Below are 6,000 nucleotides of genomic sequence, written 5' to 3' on the forward strand. Positions count from 1 at the left end.
TACTGTCCTGGTCATACCAACTCAAAAGAGACTGCATTTCCCCCAAAATTCCTGTCCACCTGGAACTTAGCCCCTTAACCACTTCCAATGTGACCTTATTTGAAAATAAAGTCTTTGCAGACATAATCAAATGATATTATAACAAGGTGATACTGGGTTAGAGTAGAGTACACTCCCATATGACTGGAGTCCTTTTTCTTTTTTTTTCTTTGTGGTGCCAGGGATTGAATGCAGGGTCGCTTAATCACAGAGCCACATCTCCAGCCCCTTTTACAGTTTATTTAGAGACAGGGTCTCACTACGTTGCTTAGAACCCCACTAAATTGCTAAGGCTGACTTTGAACTCTCAATCCTCCTGCCTCAGACTCCCAAATCACTGGGATTACCAGCATGCACCACCACACCTGGCCTGGTGTCCTTTTAATAAAAGAAGGAAATTTGGACACAAACATAAAGAGAGGAAAATGCCATGTGAAGAAGACAGAGATTGGAGGGATAACATCTATAAGTCAAGGAAGACCAAAGCTTGCAGGTTACCAGGAGAAAAGGCAAGGAAGGATTCACCCCTAGAGACTTTGGAGGGGCAGTGGCCCTGCTAACACCTTGATTTCAGACTTGTAGCCTACACAACTGTGTGAGAATAAATGCCTGTTGTTTCAAGCCTCCCAGTTAGGGGTAATGTGTTATGGCAGCCCTAGGAAACTAATACACTTTTTTTCTATTTTCTTTCTTTTTGGTTAGACCCTGGCTAGATGCCAAGGGTTTCTTTTCATTTCTTTAATGTGTTCGTACTTGGACAAGTGTGTATAATTTAGTCAATGGAATTTCACCAAACATCTACATCTGTCAAGCAACTCTAACTGCTGAAGTAGTACTGGGGCATGTTAGGCAAGTGTTACCTATTTAAAGTAGGACTGAACTGTTTTGTTTTGTTTTTTGTTTTTAGAGCAGAACAAGGGAGTGTTTAAATCTCCTCCTGATTTAAAGCACTCATTTTTGTTTCTTTTTTTGCAATCCTGGGAATCCAACCCAGGGTCTTTCACATGCTAGGCAAGCACACTAGCACCAAGTCGCCACCAGCCCCCAGCTCCATGAACATCTTTTATTCTGAGAAAGAACAAACTTATAAAATTCCTGGGGGTCTGGGGGTGTGGGTCAGAGGCGGAGCATTTGCCTAGCATGCAGGAGACCTTGTCTTCCATCCCCAGGACCACAAAAAAATTAAGTTCACCAGGCATTGGTACACACCTATAATCCTAGGTTGAGACAGGAAGATTACAAATTCAAGGTCAACCTAGGCAACTTAGTAAGATACTATCTCAAAATAAAAAAGAAAAGGACAGGGGATATAGCTCAATGGTGAAGTGCCCTGGGTTCAATTCCCAGTACTAACAAATAATAATAATTAATTTAATTCCTGGGAAAATGTTTTGCATCCACCCTGTTTGCTGTTTTTTTAAACTGATCGATTTTGACAGTATAGTTTTAATTAATTTAAAATAAATAAACCCACTTCATTTGCTGATTTATAGTGTTCTTATTTAGAACTAAATTTCTAGCAATTACATGTTTGGGTTCTAGATACTGTATTTGATGGAGAGAACCAAATATATAGTGTCTTACTCATCTCTCCTTCTCTTATTATATATAGTCATATGCTATCCTATAAAACCACTTTCCCTCTTTTTGCTTCATTCCATTATCAAATACTCAAATAATATGCATCCTTCTATCCTAAATTCCCTCATTCACTTCTCCTTTTGCCAGTCCTTCCTTTTTCCTACCTATGTTACCAAAAGCTTGGTCCTTGTCTCCGATGCCAATCCAATAACGAACATATAGTTTTAGGAAAAAGGTGGGGGGGGGGAGATAGCTCAGCTGGCAGAGTGCTTGCCCTGCAAGCACAAGGCCCTGAGTTCGATTCCCCAGTACCGCAAAAAAAAAAAAAAAAAAGGAAAAAGGTTTATTGCTTTGCTAGCAAAGGAGAAACACAGGGGCATCCTGTCCCAAAAGCTGTGATTCTATCCATCAGCAGGAACAGGGGGCTTTGAAAGAGATGATTCAAAGGCTCCATTCCACGTGCTCTCTGTTGGAGTTGTAATTCACTTGTTAATTTGGGAGATAGTCATTCCTGAGATATTCTGGTGCCCTCCCCAAAGTCTGGATTACTTCGTTCCTATGGTGGGTGTGTGCTCTCAAGGACAGATAACTCTGCCTGAAATGGGGGAAGAAAAGTGATCCTGTTTCCCCTGAGATTAGGGAGGAGCAGGGAGAGAGGAAGAGAAAGAAACATGTCCACTTTAAAAATAAATTGCACTGGGCTAGGGATATAGCTCAGTTGGTAGAGTGCTTGCCTCATAAGCACGAGGCCCTATTACTCCAGCACTGCAAAAATAAATAAACAAATAAATAATTGCACTGGCAGGGCAGCGAGGGCTATATATTCAAAGCATAAAGTGGAGCCTGGTACAGTGGTGCACACCTGTAATTCCAGTGACTCAGGAGGCTGAGACAGGAGGATGGCAAGTTCAAAGTCAGCCTCAGCAAAAAGCGAGGCACTACGCAACTCAGTGAGACCCTGTCTCTAAATAAAATATAAAAAGAGCTGGGGATGTGGCTCAGTGGTCGACTGCCCCTGAGTTCAATCCCTGGTACCCCTCTCCAGGAAAAAAAATAATAAAGTGGACCACTGTTAAGGATGGAGTAGGTAATGTGGAGTTGGACAGCACTCAGCAAAGGATTAGTCAGCAGACAGGAACTTCCAGGGTCTCAGCAAGAAGAAACCAACAAACTACAAAAGTTCAAGGAATCCACTTGGATTCCATTACTCATATCACCTTAAGTAGTGAGTTTTAAGTGAAGCAAGGATCCTGGCAAACTATTTACTAGCCAGGAAGTTACCTTACTCTGTAAGGTTATTCCTTTCCCAAGATGGACTTTAAGGCCTAATGGACTTTAAGGCCTATCCATTATGATCCATTACAAAAGCTTGAAAGCCTCATATTGTACTGAATCCTGGCAGTATGACTTAAGAGTTTCTCTCATGGCACTTAGTAGGTGTAACAGTGTTTCATTCTATGCTTTGAATATAGACACAACCCCAGCCCTGCAACTTATTTTTAAAGTGGACATGTTTCTTTCTCTTCCTCTCTCCCTGCTCCTCCCTAATCTCACCCCCTCCCTAATCTCAGGGGAAACAGGATCACTTTTCTTCCCCCATTTCAGGCAGAGTTATCTGTCCTTGAGAGCACACACCCACCATAGGAAGTAATCCAGACTTCGGGGAGGGCACCAGAATATCTCAGGAATGACTATCTCCCAAATTAACAAGTGAATTACAACTCCAACAGAGAACACGTAGAATGGAGTCTTTGAATCATCTCTTTCAAAGCCCCCTGTTCCTGCTGATGGGCAGAATCACAGCTTTTGGGACAGGATGCCCCTGTGTTTCTCCTTTGCTAGCAAAGCAATAAACCTTTTTCCTTTTTCTCAAAACCATGTCCTCGTTAGTGGATTGGCATTAGGGACAAGGATCAAGACTTTGATAACAACCCCACACATTTTTTCCATATATTGAGCCTTGCCCAACCTTTATCAATTGCCTTGACTAGAGCTATACTCAGCCAGGACTTTGACTTCACAGGGTGCTTTTAAAAAAACTCCAAGCCTGGCACAGTGGTACACATGCGTGTAATCCCAGAGACTCAGGAGGTTGAGGCAGGAGGATCACAAATTTAAAACCAGCCTCAGCAACTTAACAAGACCGTCTCAAAATTTTAAAAAGATAAATAAAAAGGGCTGGGGATGTTGCTCAGTGGTTAAGTACCCCTGGTTCAATCCCTGGTACCAAACGAACAACAACAACAACAACAACAAAAAAAAACCCTCTGGTTTATTCAGGTATACTAAGCTGCCCCAGTTTCCCCCTTATCCACTGCAAAATCTCTCTGGACTTTCAACAGCTTCATTTCCTTTACTCCAACTATGAAAACATGTCAAATGGACAGGGACAGAAATCACGTTATGGCATGAAAACATGTCAAAGGGACAAAAGTCAGTCCATGGTCTTGCCAAGAACAGACCTTAATGAAGTCCATGAGGACTGAGAGGTATCTAAGGTACTAGGGATGTAGCTCAGTGATAGAGCACTTGCCTAGCATGTATAAGGCCCTGGGTTTCATCCCCAGGACCACAAATAAACCAACAAGTAAAAAATGATATCTAAAAGAAGTACCAAGAACCTTCCAAGAAGTTCATAAAGTTGTCATCCAAAGAGATGCTGAAATCAGAAGGTAAGGGGCCTGATAAGTTTTGAGAGTTAAAAGCATAGTTTTTTTTTTTTTTTTTTAAGAGGAAAGCTAACCGGTTTCTGGAAAACCCCCTTCTTTCTCATGAGGGGTCAGCCAATGTGCAAAAGCTTTCACTCTCCAGCCTTTAAAAGGTACTCCTCACCTTCTGATCCCTGTCTTCTACCTGCCAAGCTTAATCACTCAGATGGCTTTGATCTTATCTCCATAACCACTACTACCCTGATGACTCCAGACCCCTCCCTGATGAGTCAAAATGATTACTCCAAGTGTCCCATCCCCCACCATAGCCAATGGCCTCAGCCTGCCTCAGCTCTAAGGGAAATCTAATACCACTCTTCTTATTATATATACATCATGTTTGGCCACCATCCAAGCTGATGCCCCTCTGGTCATCTTTTGTCTGTCTTCTTTTCATCTCCATACTGCTCTGTGCTAACTCCTCCACCCAAATCCTCACTGCACCTCTCCCTCCTAGACCTTTAGGGAATTCCCTTTAGGGAATTCTCCAAGAGACAAACTCCCTTCCAAGGAAACTCTCCCACTTTCTCCTTTAAATGAAAACATTCTCTTCCCTCGAGATACCACTTACCCTGTGTCTCCCTTCAGTGGAGGATGCTCTTTATCTATTTTCTACATATCTCAGGACCACATCCAAAGTGAGGTTGACACTCTACTACCTTGTCACTACTTCCAAGCTATAACTCTTTCAACATTTCTTCTTTGAGGTTCATGCTAAACCGTTTCTCTTTATAGAAGTCATCTACTGGCCTCTCACTGAATATATCTTTCTCTACTAAATTGTCCATCAGCCTGAATGACTTCAGTATTTTTATCAATAAGAATACATGTTGAGAACCTGATATCCAGGTAGGACCTTCATCAGAGGTCTGAGGAATTCCTGGAAAGGGGTCCTCGATTCAGGACAAGTGGGTACCTTGGCACACATGACAGAAAAGAATTTCAGCACAAGCCAGTCAGAGACATAGACAAAGGTTTATTTGGGAAAGCAAAAACACATTCAAGGTAGAATGTGAATCACCTTCAGAGAGGTGTTAATATTTATAGGGAGACAGTTGCTCAGGACTGAACTAGAGATGAAACCAAGGTGGAGATACACAATTTGGCACCAGTTTTTCCAGCACTTGTACATTGGTCTCATTGTTACTTTTTGCAGGCAAGGGCATGGGTCAGGGCATAGGCCACGGACATGGGTTGGGTTGCTCAGGAATGTTTGTTTAGCATTTCAAAGGTTTGTGGGCATTTCCTGCATTCCAACAGCACGTGTGCATTCTTCTTTTGAGACTCAGTTTATCTTTTCTTTTCTATATCCCCAAATTCCTATCTCAGGTCAGTCTAAAATGACATTTGTTTTTTTCTGTTTTAGTTGGGTTTTTGCAGTGCTGGGGATAAAACGAGGGCCTCCTGTATGTTGGCAAGCACTTGACCACTGAACTATATCCCCAGCCCAGGATGGCAGCATTTGAATAGCCTTAGCTGACTTACCCTTTGGTTTCTGGTTTGTGTGTGTGTGTGTGTGTGTGTGTGTGTGTGTGTGTGTGTTTAATATAAAATGGCTACATTTAGATAGAGACTCAACCTTATTGCATCCAGGATAGAGTCTAAGATGATCACAGTTGAAAAGAGTATCAACATATTTGAATTTTCCTCAACAGCTAAGTTGATCTCCAAG

This window comes from Sciurus carolinensis, chromosome X (genome assembly GCF_902686445.1).
Source record: "Sciurus carolinensis chromosome X, mSciCar1.2, whole genome shotgun sequence".
NCBI lineage: Eukaryota > Metazoa > Chordata > Mammalia > Rodentia > Sciuridae > Sciurus > Sciurus carolinensis.